This window comes from Felis catus, chromosome D1 (assembly GCF_018350175.1).
Source record: "Felis catus isolate Fca126 chromosome D1, F.catus_Fca126_mat1.0, whole genome shotgun sequence".
Lineage (NCBI taxonomy): Eukaryota > Metazoa > Chordata > Mammalia > Carnivora > Felidae > Felis > Felis catus.
Window position 1 is genome coordinate 50,715,221 of NC_058377.1, and position 14,458 is coordinate 50,729,678.

The following is a 14,458-nucleotide window of genomic DNA, read 5'->3' on the forward strand; positions in this document are numbered from 1 at the left end:
TAAAGTTCCAAGTCTAAGATCACAAAACACATAAGCAACAAAGCCTTCTGAGTGGGTGTGAAGTGAACAGTGTGGGGCAGAAACAAAACAGAATTTGACCTGCAAAGACTCCATATGTTACAAAATATAAATAATAATATTTAACACATTTAAATTAAGCAAAGAGAAGCGGAGAAATAATAGTATGGAAGTAGCAGATTAATAAAAAACAAAATAGATATTTTTTAAAGACATATATTATGCAAACATAAGCACACATACATATACATAAATAGAAACAACAAAATAGATGAACAAAACAGTAGAGTAGACTAAGCTGAAGAGAGAATTAATGAACTACTTAAGCTGCTGAGAAGTGAATGAATGTTAAGACAGGTGGGAGAGAGAATAAAAAAAACTAAAATATATTTAATTGGAATTACAATGGGACAGTGGAATAAGCCGAGGCTAAGTATTTGAGGAGGAAACAGGTAAGAGCTTTCCAGAGATTTGGGAAGAAACCAATTCATAGATTTAGAAAGCTCAATAAATTCTGAGCAGGATAAATAAAAATAAATTGGCACATAATTCATAGTGAAACTGCAGAATGCTAAAGGAGAAAAGTCAAATTATTTACAATAGAACAGAGATTTTGCTAACAAATGACTTTTTAAGAGCAACAGTAGAAAGGCCTTATTAAGGACAAACTGTTCAACAAATTGAAAAAGAAAACAATGAAAATTCAGAGTTAATCTAGTAACTGGGTCAGTAAAAATATGGCATGATAACAAAATTAAGGATAATATTGTACTAAGTTAACTAAATGTAACTTAAAAAAGACTAGAAACCACAGATCCAGTGAGTGTACTTTCCACTATGGCATGACATCTCCAAAAATTTCCTCAACTTTTGTTAATTTCACTGCAGTAGTGGCCCGACTGAGATGCTTTTTGTGGAAAATGTAAGAATTGATTTTTCTCATATAGTTCATATAACTTCTTTTTTGTTTCTTCTTATTTTGGGTTTGGAAATGAACTTAGATTGAACACTCAAAATAATATTCAATTGGTATTTAATATCACTATATTTCTTTTTACATGTGAGGAAAGAAGTCCAGTAACATAAATACAGAAATAGAAGGGCGACTGGGTGGTTCCATTGGTTCAGTGGCTTACTTCGGTTCAAGTCATAATCTCCCAGTTCCTTAGTTCAACCCTGCATTGGCTCACACAAGCCCTGCATTGGGCTCACTGCTGTAAGCACAGAGCCCACTTCAGATTCTCTGTACTCACTTCTCTCTCAAAAATACATTTTCTGAGAGAGAGAGAGAGAGAGAGAGAGAGAGAGAGAGAGAATGTGAGAGAATGTGAGTCAGAGTGCGGCAGAGAGGGGGGGGGGCACAGAGGTTCCTAAGTGGGCTCTACGCTGATAGCAGCAAGCCCCATGCGGTGCTCAAACTCCCTAAGGGAGAGATCATGACCTGAGCTAAAGTTAGCTGGTCACCCAACTAAACCACTCAGGTGCCCCAATAAATAAAATATTAAAAAAAATAAAAACAGAAATAGATAATGCATAACTATTATCCTCATGGATTTTACCATCTTACAGCAGTGAGGTGAGTGGGGAGGAAACTTTGAGCAAAGTAGTAATAAAGGAATATACTACTAGGAAAATTAGAATTAGTATCTTGTGAGAAGACTCAGCAGAAGACAGTCATATGACAATACCTAGTAACATAGGGCTTTACAGTTTCAAGTATTTTCAATAACCTGGCAATTAGGTAAAGTGATTCATATACAGGGCAGCGAGGGAGTAGTGAAAACTATGAGAATATAGCCTATTCTAAGATATTTAAATATATTCTGAGAAGAAGTGTGTTGTTTATCGAATGCCAGTTTGCACTCTGTGTGAGATAAGTTGAAACTTCCTAAACTTCTATTATCTTTTGCCAATTTTACCTCTTAGTATGTTTCAGAGATACAGTAGGAAACAAGTTGGCCCTGGTTTTAGATCTGGTTCTGACACTAAACTGCTGTATGACCTGAGGCAAATCATGCAAATTCTCTGGGCTTCAGGAAAATGCACTGAATTATTATGGTCCCTCCCAGATCTGAAATGGGTTGTTTCTTTTCCAGCACTTAGTAAAATATGATGACCAGTGAGTGATTTCAGAATGAATATTGTACATGAAGATTCCATTCTAGGTAACCTTTTCAAAAAATTAGCATCTTACCATTCTTTATGTAAAATATAAAATAGTTACCTAATATATATTTCCTATTGGGTATTGTGAAATAAGTAAGAGACCAAAAGCAACCAGGTCTTCAACATAATCATGTAAAATCAGGCAAGTCTCAAGTTTTTGCTTCTTAGTAAAAGTAAGCCTTGAAGTTCTTATCATTAAACAGACAAAAAGAGAAACTTTCAGATGCTGTAAACTCTGCTGTCAAAGCTGAAACCTGGCAAGATTAGATTAAAGCTGTTTATGTAATTCCTGAGGTTTAAAAATTCCTCCTATCAAGAGCTGGAGATGGTATGTATAAATTTTTCATATATATATATATATATATATATATGTATATGTAACTTATATAAATAATTTCTATCTAAATTTCTGTTTCATTGGCTCCTAATCCTACTTTCCTAGCAGGACAATTGCTGATAACATTTGTTATCTACTGTTACAGTTTACTCTTTCTGGAAAATCAACGATAAAAATCAATCCATGAGCAAACTGGATAGAGTAGGACATATATTCAGCCTGTGTGGTGAGATAACTTTCTCAGATCTGTATTCTATATTCCTTTAAATTCTCCTTCTTGTTGATCACAAGAAGTCTAAAAATGCATTTAAAATGGAATAAACCATAACTTAAAAATGAGAACTAATATTGAGTTACCCTACTCTGAGCTGGTCTCCTTATATAATTATATGTTTCCACATTTTGAGTTACCTTACAGCATAAATTTCATTTCTGTGAGATAACTCTTTAAGTCCAGGGAAATATAAAAATATCAAATATTTATCTTTCTCAGAATTTGGTTTCTCTATAGGCCCCAATTTAGAAATTAGGCAAAACAAGAAACTTAGACAAACGAGAATATACATATAATTTTAAATAAATTATGTGAAAAGAATGCATGTAATCATCATATTTGATAATTAACCATTGGCAAAAATGCGAATTTAGGGTATGACTCTTTTTACATACATATAAAGAGGGTAATGCTAAATTAAGGTAAATAGTTAATTCATTTGAAAACTGCCATGTAAATTAAATCATTTAGTTATTTAATATTGAGTTGACCTACTTATACAAAAGTGTTTATAAATTCTTCTTCTAATGTATATTTAATGTCAAAAATCTAGCTTTTAAATGAAATTTTACTTGGGACACACACACACACACACACATACACACACTTTCCAAATATACTTTCTTATCTCAAATTATGGTTTACACTACTTAGATAATAAAATCTAACATTTATTAAGCATTTGCATATATCCTCATATATCACATTTTACATAAATTATATCACTTACCATGGCACTGTCCTATTTACCTAGTTATTATTGCTATTATCCTCACTGTATAAATAAGGGAACTGAAGCTTAGAAATGTGAATTCATGTGTCCAATGCCACATAGGTAGGGTGTGTTAGAGCTGAGGATTGAAATCTAGGAACGTTTGACTTCAAAAGTTTAATTTTGACTGACCCTACTACATACATAACACTTTTTAAAGTTATATATATAACTAGCTTATTTTTTAAGAGTGGGTTTCAAGTGTTTACAATATCTTTATTATTAAACAATTTATCAAAAGTCAAAATCTCACAAAGTTGAAAGAACTTGTCAATTTTTTTCTTGTTTTACTCAAGTGTTTTTTTGTAAAGTTCTACGGTGTTTTCCATCTGATCCAATTTCCTTATTCTTTTCATAAAGAAAGCTGTGCCAAATGGAACAGGTTCCTCATTGGCCATCACAGTAACATGCCTTCCATAAGCCCTTTTTTGACATCAATATATTTATGTATTTATTTTTAAGTAGGTATGCATTTAGATAATTGAACGTAAAAGTTACTAGCTCTGTAGGCTTGAATTCTTAAAGACTACTTCCTTCCAAAGAGGTTGATAAATTTCTCCAATCTCCATGTATTTTAGCATCTGGGTATTTCTCCATTTCTACCTGTAGACTTCTCCAACATTATAGGAGTGTGGCGTTACTGTCAGACAGCCTAGATTTAGAATCCTGTTTCCTCACTTCCCATCTTTTAAGGGCCAGGCGCTCTATTAAGTACTTCATGATTGTTATCTCATTGATTTTAGAAAGCTTGTTTAGAGGTTCTAGTAGAGAAGCACAGCTACCCATATACTCTTGGCCAAAGAACCATATTCTATCTGGGAAGGTTATCCTCTTTGACCAATCATGTAGCTTCAGAAGGAATGCATATAGAGGAGTAAGGGAGAAAGGGGACAAGAGCCTAGACAACCAGATCAATAGAGTCAACCCAGGCGATCAGTGATGCGACAGATGTTTCACCCAGATGGCCTACACATCCATCTCACTGATTTTTATGCCCGCCGTATGGTGGGGGTATTGTAAAATCTAGTATGCAGACTGGCAGCTGTGAAGAGTTTAGGGTTTCGTTGTTGATAGATAGAGTGCCTTCAAATCTGGGTTCAGTGTTCTTTCTGCTAAAACATATATTATGTCTTAATTTCTTGTCAGAAAGTAAAAACCATTCCTCCCAGTTTGACTAACTGCTATAAAGTAGCTGTAGTGGCCCAGTCACAGAATCATAGAGATTCTGCAGGAATCTCTATGAGTGAGCTGCAGGACTGTGGATCTCTGCTTTATCTTACATAGATTTTTGCCTTGGATTTGCCAAATCCATGTTAGAATAGTGGAATAAAGACTAGCTTTGTAATCAGAGAGACATAGAATCAGTTTCCAGCTCTTTGTCTTTGTTAGCTATGTGATCAAGGCAAAGTTATGGAGGGTTTGTTACTGGCTTATTACTTAATGGGAATTTCAATTTGACAGCATTTTGTGAACATTAAAACAGACATGTTTAAAGAACCTAATGCCATATCTGGTGCATAGAAAACACTTTGCATATTGTATCCACTATGTATTATCAAATATACATTTTTGTTATAATGGGTTGCTTGAAGTTTAAAATTAATGCAAAAACTTACTGGTAGTGATAAGTGTCTCCTTAGAGGTACAGTTTAAATACTCCACAAAAGCTTACTTTAATCCTTATGTACTGATTCATATTGAGATATAAATTTCATAGTTTATTATATAATTCTTCAGCTTTTAGCATAGTTTCATAAGAGAGATGCAAAGCTTTTAGCTTAGCAAAATGGGACAAGTCATTTAACTCCCGTAAACCTCACTTTCCATGCCTGAAAAATGTTGTAAATAATAATATCTACATTAAGGGAGGCTTGTGGAGATTAAATATGCAGTTACAAGACATATGGTGAAGAAACCGCTTTTTAAAATCCTATTTTACTCTTGTATGAATATAAAAGGTTACAAGAAACAATTATCTTCCCCTAACACCTGAAGCAAGGTGGATAATCTACAAAATTGTACTTCATATTTGTTTGTTTGTTACATCAGGGTAGTAACCTGAAGGAACTAATAAACTAAGCTCCAGGAAGAGACAAATCTATTGTAAAAGATAAGTCCATACCTGCTATTATCCCTGGCTGAAGGAGGAGGAAGAATCTTCAAAGATAAAGAGAATGTAACTTATCTTGTGACAAGTATTAGCAGCTATTTATTGACAGAACATGACAGGTTAGCATCCAAGAGAGTGGAAATCAAGAAAGACTGAATTACTCTCCTGGATTTTCTTGAACAGTGTTTACCAAGTCCTGGGAATAATATCTAGGAAGCAGTGATAGAAAGAACAAGACAGAATTCACTCAGAATTTCAGCTTCTAAAGATGGGGAAGGACCAGGAAAGTTCAGGACAAATCTCTGTGCACTCAAGACTTTCAGCTTGAGATAAAGTGCTCCTCTATCCCCACCAGATCCTTTAGGCTTTCCATTCCTGTTGATTTGGGACAGGGAAGAAGAGCTGAGAGAAATTCCTGCAGAGTAACCTCAGTCTTCACAGAAAGTAGAGAAATGTCAGTCAAAGGAACAAGACAGAAAACTGGAGATATAAGGGGGGGGGGGAGAGAGAGAGAGAGAGAGAGAGAGAGAGAGAGAGAGAGAGAGAGAGAAACTACAAAATATTGTGCCCTAGCTGTAAGGCAAGGAGAGATCTCCCATAGGATAGAGACTAGGCAGCTGGGATCTGAAATAGATGCAGACTTCAAAAGTCTTGCCAATGCTGAGATCACAGGCTCTGCTGAAAGGAAATTTTTAGTTCCTTTTGAAACTGAATCAACCTAAATTTGCAGCAATTCCCAAACAGTTTCGCCCGGCTATGTGTCAACTCAGCCCCTACTCCAGCAAACTGTCAGAAGCAGAGAAATAGCACTTTCTGAGCATAGACATTATTTACTTCAATATCTACTGAGTTGTAATAAAAATATCCAGTACTTAATTAAGAATCATAATACATAGAAACATAATAAACCCACAGTCATGAAAGGAAACAGTCAACAGGATAGACAAAGAGATGACCCAGATGTTGCAATGATTAGAGGATAGAACCAAACAATAAAACACTACTGCAGAACTCCTAAGGGATCTGGTAGAAAAGAAGGCAGGTAACACGTATACAGATATATGAGAATTTTAGCAGAGATGTGGGTACCTTGTCCTCAAGCATCGTAGTTTCCATCTCTAGTTTATATGTAATTCATCTCTCTCCCTCTCTCTCTCTGCATATATATATACTTAAAGAATATTCAATCCAGTTACAAGTTATTTTTTAAATGTCCTTATCTAAAATTTCTAACATTTGTGCTACAAAATTTCTAAATCTGTGGCTTTTGATTGATTGATTTTTCTCTTTATTTTATATTATATTCATCTGTTTCTTTATATGCCTAGTACTATTTTTATTGGACAATAGATTTGGGGATTTTTACATTATTCACTACCTGATACTTTTGTGTTCCTAATTTTTTTTTTAATCTGGAGTGCAGTTATTTGAAAACAGTTTGATCCTTTGCTTTGATCCTTTGTTCTTAAGACACGTTATGTGGGATAAAGACTGTCATTAGTCCAGGGATAATTATACTGTATTACTGAAGCAAGACCTTTCTGAGTACTCTAACCAATGTCCTGTACACCATGTAGTTTTCCTGTCTGGTTAATGCCTGGTACCTTTCCTGGTCCTGTGTGAGTGCTGAGTGTTCTTCCTTTTAATTATTTTTAGTGGTTGTTGACTTTTATTTAGACATTTTCCATTCACACACATGCTCTGATTAGTAGTACTCTGATGAATAAATGAGGGGATCCCTGTAGAGATTTCCCAAATCCTGTTTCTTTGCAATGCTTCCCTTTCTGGTATTCCGTCCTGCAAACTCTAGCCACCTTGTTCTCTCTGGACTCAGCACTATGTCCTTCACTCAAGAAGTCTTTACACCTCTGCCTAAGTTCCCCAGATTTGTGCAGCACCTGCATTGGCCATAAGCTGAGTCAATTGTAAGGCTTACCTCATGTGTTTCCTATGCCTCAGAGATCAGTGATCTTCATTGCCAGATGTCCACTGTCATAACCCCGCCCCCTTTTCTCCTCATATATTTTATCTGACTCTTTACTTATTTGGAGATAGAGGGTAGATCCAATCCTGGTTACTTCTTGACTAGAAACAGAAGCCTGTGTGATTCTACTTTTATGAAATGCATGGATGACAAAACAGATCCCTTTCATATAAATTAGGACAAGTCTTCCTGTGGGTAAGGATTGACTGAAGGGCATAAGCAATTATTCTGTAGTGATGTAAATGTTTTATACCTTCTGTGGGTGGTTACCAAAATTCATGGAACTTAACACCTAAGATACATACTTTTATTTTCTATAATCTCCATATCTCTATATTTGATTTTATCTGAGCTACCACTGACCTTCAAACAAACAGGCCAAGTTGACATTACAGTTCAATGACTTTTATCTTTTCCTCCATTCCCCAGTCACTCTCCCAAACACCCCACCCTGCCAGTGCAGAAACAGTGTTTGGGCTCATTCACGTCACAAAAGAAATTCTGCCTCTTTAATTTCTATAGAGACATAAACTCCTCAGGTAAGTCCTAACATACTTTTAGGTTATATAAAAATAACTGTATTCATTCATGTTGTTTGATAAGGGCTAATTCAGGCTACTCTTTTTGGCATAATAGGTAAATATGTTACTTTTCCTTCCAGTGTTTATTTTAAATGTCTTTAACAGTCATTTCCACAAAGTTGGCCTTTTGAATATAGTATTAACCAACTTCCTGGTTTTTATGGGATAGATTTATTACCACATTAGTGTTAATGGTTTCTGAATTGTTGTGATTTTTTTGTTTCAGGGCTACTGCCCCTCAATTGGGTTTCATAGGTTGGCAGTTAGGGCTCCTTAATTTATTATTATGAAAGTTATGGTTTGCAGACTTGTTTTCAATCCATTACCCCCCACACACACACTAAAATATCTTACAACCTGTCATTATGATAAACAAGGTATAGTGGTGAAGATAGCCTCAGTTTTTAGAAGGTTCCTTGCTTGCCCAAATGCATTTTAAAATAGTGTCAATTTATCAATGGAAAATAAAGTTAATTATATACATTGGCTATGAATTGATTTCTAGGGTAATGATCAGCCAATATCTGGAAAATATTTATTTTGAGGATTGGGAGCTCATATGACAAAATAAATTCATTTGATAGAGTGACACTGAAATTTTCATCAAAATTTAGAGGACTAAAACTAATGCTTCCAGCAAGATAGAACAAGATACAGCACAGAACCAGGAGGCAGGATATCTGGGTTCTGCTTCTTCTGCTTCTCTGCTAAAATCCAATTAGAGCAAAATATACCTTACTGTGGCACTGAAGGGAATAAGGTAGTATGTATAATATTACCTGGTAGCATTATTTGTGAAATATCTACTTTACCTATCATTAAATTAAAGGACTAATGAATTAGTTGCCTCATCTTTAAGGGATATCTTGCTTTCATAAATGCCAGAGCCTGTCCAAATTATCATCATGCAATAGTTTTTGAGGACTCCCTATAACCCAGGCACTATGCAAAATGCTAAGGATGCAGATATAGCAAATGATTTGTCTGCAAAAATTTGCCTACAAAGAGTTCAATTAATTCAGGCTGCAGGCTTCCCTCCTGTAAAATCAATCTTAGGAGAAATGATAGAAGGAAACACTGAATCAAGGAAATAATGTCAACATCAACAGCAGCCATCAGTAAAAGCTAAACAAACCTGAGGAACACCAGTAAGATAGAAGGCTGTTTGAGCTCAGGAGTTTGTAGCGTGGGGAGGAATAGCTACCTCCTAAGACAGTGAGAGAAAAACTTAGAGAGAAGAGCAGTTGGAGCCCAGCTCTTTCCTGTCTCTGTTGCCTTTGGACTACTCTTAGCTCCCTAAAAGTTCAGGCTTCTGATGCTGGTATTCACAAAGATAAGACAAGGGCAGGAGAGAAGGACTGTTGGGATGAAAAATTAGGACAAATGAATGGAAAAGTGTTAACCCATCCTTGTCATTCACTCTTCTACCTCAGTCTTCCAAACATTCAAGGCTGTTGGGTTATATGCTATGCAACCAGCATCTACCCAGTGCTAGTTAAATCTATAAAACCAAAAGTGACAGTTATTAAAAAGTCCTAAGAAGATTTTACCACTCAGTCAACTGAAAATAATGTTGGAAAAAGTGCTGAAGTAAGATAAAAAAAACAAATCTAGGGGATACTGCAAGAGATAGGTACAGCATGGGTAATCAAATATCTTACTAAAGTCAGTTGGTGTCAAAGCAAACACATTCACATGTACACATATACACGCACAAATGAAAATTAAAAAAAAACTATCTATAATAACCCAGAATTTAAGTTATATATGATGTCACATGATGTATTTCTTTTGCTGATACGTTAAAAACCATCTTAATAGTGGTCCCCTCCATCCATGAGGTATACATTCCAAGACCCCTAGTGGATGCCTGAAACCATAGATAGTACTGCAACTTATCTACTGCTTTTTTCCTATGCATATATACATATGATGAAGTTTAATTTATAAATTAGTCACAGTAAGAGATTAGTTATAACTAAAAACAAATTAGAGCAATTATAGCAATATACTGTAATAAAAGCTTTGTGAATGTGGTTCTCTCCCAGAATATACTATTGTACTGTATTCACCTTTCTTTTTCATGTGATAATGTGAGATGATAAAATGTCTATGTAATGAGACAAAGTGAAGTGAATGGCATGGGCATTGTGACATAGCTTCAGGCAACTATTGACTTTCTGATATATCATGGGTAGGAGGATAATCTGTTTACAAACCACAGTTAACTACGAGTAATTGAAACCATGAAAAGGGAAACTGTGGAAAAACTGGGACTACTGTATTAACTTGTCATATTGGACATATTGTACACTGGCAAGCTTGTACATTTCTGTTATAAGCTATTTGAAGCTCTAAGTTTCCTTTTATTTAGAGATGCCTATAATTTATATATGTGTGTGTGTGTGTGTGTGTGTGTGTGTGTGTGTGTGTATATACATATGAATCTTACAGAAAAAGGTATATTATATATACATCCATTTACATATAGTTCTAGGATAGACAAAGGTTATCTATGGTGAGAGAAATGAAATCAGTGATTGTCTCTGAGGGAATCTGCCTAAAAAAGGGTACAAGAAAAATTTGAGGGCAATGGAAGTATTCAGTATGTTGATGGGGTATATGCATTTGTCAAATCTAATCAAACCATATGCTTTAAAATCTATGCATTTACTGTATAGACATTTTAAGAAAAACTGAAAAATAATAGCAGAATAGAGTGTGCAACATGGGGTGTGTATTTGCCAACACATGTAAAGCCTGTTTCTTCCCCAACATTTCAAAAATCCACTCAAAAGGTGAAGAGGAAATACACAGATCAGAAATGTGACAGAATATAGTATTAAAAAATCCTCTGTACAAGTATAATAAATCAGCTATGTTAATTATAAAAAAATAAATGACAACTGTATGTGGTCCATAATGATATAAAACATATTTTAATGGTTTTTATAAAGAAAAACAATCAGTTCCAAATTAAAGAAAAAATGTGTTATTAGGAAGTAGATTGTGCTCTCTACAACAATTTTGGTGGCATGAATGCATCTAATTCTTTTCTACTGTAATTCTACTTCTATAATTTCCTTCCGTTTCAACTACCAGTTCTTATAATCAACATATTTATAAACCTATCTCCATTCTTAACAACTGCAGGAGTTAGAAAAGTACCATTTTCATTTTGTGATTCATAAACTGAATTTCAACATGGTTAAACTAGAGATTGTAAATGACAGATCCAGGTTTGAAAACAAGTCTTCAAAGTGAGAACTCTATTCTCTATATAGTTCTTCTCCCTAACAGTGTATCATCATGGCTCCAGATACTGATGCTTACCAGTCCTCTCATTTCTTTAGTTCTGGTGGCTAGAATTGTTTCTTCCTAGGCTCCAGCCTTTGCTTAACTTCACAGGCTTCTTTATTATTCCATATCCTTCTCTCTTTTCCTCCTAGAGATGGGCCTTTTGCCTCTAGGCATAGTCCAATGCTTTGAATTTTACCACCTATTCAGACGTCTTGCTTTGCAGGACCTCGCTGTTCTATCAGACCCTCAGAGATAGACATTCTGCTCTTATTGGACATTCTCCAGGCCTATGCTGTTGGCATTATCACTCTGTCATTTGGTCAATCTATTTCCAAATTCTGTCCTCATCTCCCTTCTCTGAAGCATAATGACAAAAGTATAAATTTAGAAGTTGTACATACTAACTCCCAAATACCAGTTCTGCCAATAACTATATGTATTTAACTTCTTTGAGCTCCAGTTTATCATTGTTAGAGATAACATGTCTACTGTATATTTCTATTTGAAGGGTTATATTCAGTGGAATTATATTAAGTAAATTTCCTAGCAAAATTCCAGTACCACAGTAAATATCTAATAAATGGTGACTGTTATCCTCATTTTTACAATATAATTCCCTTCTTGTGTGATCCCAAGTTGCTTAGGAGAAAAATTAAGTGTCCCTTGACCAATACGTTTTTGGCATCCCTTCTTTGATATATAAGAAATATAAGCATATTAAAGGTACTGAGATATTCTTTGGTGAATTAAAATAAAATGTATTAATGTCTCACATAACACAGAATAAACTTTGGGAAACTTTATCCTCAGAGAAGTCATTCATTGTCTTCCATTTGCTCTTCTGAATATGGAATTCATGCTACAGGCAGCAATATTATATTAATTTATAGTGGCACTAGAAGTAATCATAAAATAAGTGCTATGGGTTGTACTAATAAGACATGTCTGTTCATAGTCAAGAACACCAACTAATGATAAAATGCCTAAAGCAAACATATATTGATAAAAATCATTTCAATTTTAGAACATGACAAGTTTCTCAAATATCAAACTAGGTATTGCTGGAAGGTAGAAAGTCAAGTTTTATTAACATTTATTTTTCCACTGGAAAATTTACTGATGCTGACAGTACTGAAGCAATTGATAGAGATATAAAGTTTTGTTTAGTTTCAGAATCAAAGACAGAACTACTAAATTTTCTATTATCATTCTTAGTATGAAGACAGAGAAATTTTTCTAAATACAAATTAGACGATGCTTCTCTCCCGCTTGAAAACATCCAATAGTTTTTTGGTTTAGCATAAGAGTCATATCCTATCATTTGTTCCTTAAATCTTCAACTACAAGTGCAATATAATTCTATTTTTAATCACTATAAACATTTAATGTTGTTCTGGGGTAATATATGTGGCTATATCATACCTTCATATATTTCTATAGGATTTTCACCACTACTTTTCCCTTTTTATTTTCCAGCTGTATTATTTTACTTCAACGTCTAATTCCATTAAATTCTCTACAGTTGTTGAAAACCTCTAGTATAATTCCTGGCATGTAGAAAGAAAGTAAAGTGGCAAAACAAGGTTTTTTTGTTTGTTTGTTTGTTTTTTGGGTTTTTTTTTTTTGTTTGGAATATGAGAACATGAGAGAAAGGAAATTGAATCCCAGCTGGTTCCCCTTCTTTCTATGTGAATATGGGTAAATGGCTTAACTTCTTTGAGTCTTGCTTTTCTATTAAAAAAAAAAATGAGATATGGGAACCATGCATACCTACCTTAAGGACCCTTTCTGATGGTAAGATGAGATGAGCAAATGTCACAGATGCACAACTGTACTCTGAACTCTTGGGTGACATGTTACCTTTATTCATATTGTGCCTCAGGGTTTAACATAATGTTTGGCATAATTTTGTCATTTAAAAATGGTTATTTTTAATGAACATCGTGGTGATTTTGATAGTAGTAATAGTTGTCATCACCATCATAGTTATTATTTATATGAAGACAGGATGGAAACTGAAAGAAAGTGGCTAGAATCTAGTTTTGAGCAGCTAAAATTTAAATTATAGCCATAAATAGTCTAAAAATATTTTCACTCTAATGGACCTATTATTTTGTTACTTTAGAGTTGATGATGTGCCAGGATTTTAAACTGGTCTATTAAATCTTAGCATGTGCCACGTGCCATTTTCCATATCTTGTTAACCTTCATGACAATGGGTGGTTTTAATTCCTTTAAAGTTCTCAAACTATATTAAAGTATAGGTCTCAGTGTACGATTTTTTGTTTGTTTTTAGAGAGTAAGGCCCACTTGCTATGGCTGAAGGCAAGATTTTTGTTTTGCTAAGAATATGATGTGAAATTTACCTTGAAAAAGAGATGTTACATTATTATCCTTTTATATTTGAAGGTTGAAGGTATCTAAAATATTTTTTGTAGCATCTATTTGTGGAGGTGACCTAAAAATAAAGTGTTTACTTTGAAGAAGTGTTAGAAAGTTCAAGGCTTCTGTGTTAGATGATGACTGCCACTTGGTCTGCTCACCGCTCATTTTCCAATAGACAGCCAGCCAACTGTCATAAATGTGAGGGAGACCTAGAACCAGCCAGTTCCCTTCCAACTCATTGACTTATTCTGAAGCCCAACTAAGACCAGCCAAGACTGACCTAGACCAGAAAACTTGCTAAGCAAAATTGTGAACTAAATATATGATTGCCGGTTCAAGACACTAAACTTTAGGGTCATTTGTTTTGTAGAATAGAAATATGCCAAGCTTCATCACTTTTCAGTTACTTCTTGATATAATTTTGGTTATATTAATTTGGGTTCTGCAGAAATGTTTTCTATTCATAGTATTTTGCATACTGACTGCATATGTGACAACTGTGCTAAAATTGCTTATTAATTTCAGGGCTTT